The sequence below is a fragment of the Oratosquilla oratoria genome, chromosome 24 (genome assembly GCF_046742065.1).
Source record: "Oratosquilla oratoria isolate Oo_2021 chromosome 24, ASM4674206v1, whole genome shotgun sequence".
NCBI classification, from domain to species: Eukaryota; Metazoa; Arthropoda; class Malacostraca; order Stomatopoda; family Squillidae; genus Oratosquilla; species Oratosquilla oratoria.
Window position 1 is genome coordinate 5,667,518 of NC_134800.1, and position 1,094 is coordinate 5,668,611.

The following is a 1,094-nucleotide window of genomic DNA, read 5'->3' on the forward strand; positions in this document are numbered from 1 at the left end:
GGGAGCGCAAACCGCGTCCAAACTAAAGCGGAACGCACGGAGGAACGCGCTTAGCCCTGCTTTTAAGAGATCACCGTGAGTTGTTTTGGATTTCAAGGCTGAACATTCTCAGTAAGAAGGACGGTTCCAGAAAATGTTCCAACAATGAATCAGCTCGCCTGGCCAAAATGGCGGCGATACAGATTATTTATTGATAGGACGATACCAACAATTTTAATCGATTCCGATACGAGTCCCGATACCGTTCTAAGCTTCCGATTCCGATAAATTAATTATTAATAAATGTACTTTATTCATAAAATATTTGTTTCCCATGATAACTATAGGGTCTGGAAATAACCATGTTTGATGGAATCACTGTAGATATCGGAATCGGAAGTTTGCAGCAGTATTGGAAATCGTGTCGGAATTGTCAAAAATTTTGATATCGACCCACACCGATGCCATTCTTAAAACAAATAAATAAATAAATAAATAAATAAATAAATCTCCCAAACTCTTGTGCCCACATTTGCCACACCACTCCTGCAAACTTTCCCCCCCCCACTTTTGTATCAATGTGCCATGAAATTGGTAACGCATTTTTAGGAACAAAATTAGACTTTATCTTAGACAATATTTTCTTAGCTGTAAGCTCGTATATACAAAACTATTTACATTGGTGGGAAGGACAAGGACGTTGAGATTCTCTGGTCCGTGTTCGAGGCACCGATGGGGCAGAGTATTTCATGTGGACATACGTACACACATACGTACATACATACATACGCACATGCATGCATACTTGCATACACACATGCATACATACATACATACATATATACATGTATATATAGATATATACATATATGCATACATACATACATTCATACATAATTGCATACATACATACGCACATTCATACATACATATATACATACATGCATACATACATACATACATACATACATACATACATGCATACATACACACACATACACACACACACATATATATATATATACATATATATATATATATATATATATATATATATATATATATATGTATACCCTGTATATGTACATATATATGTATATATATATATATATATA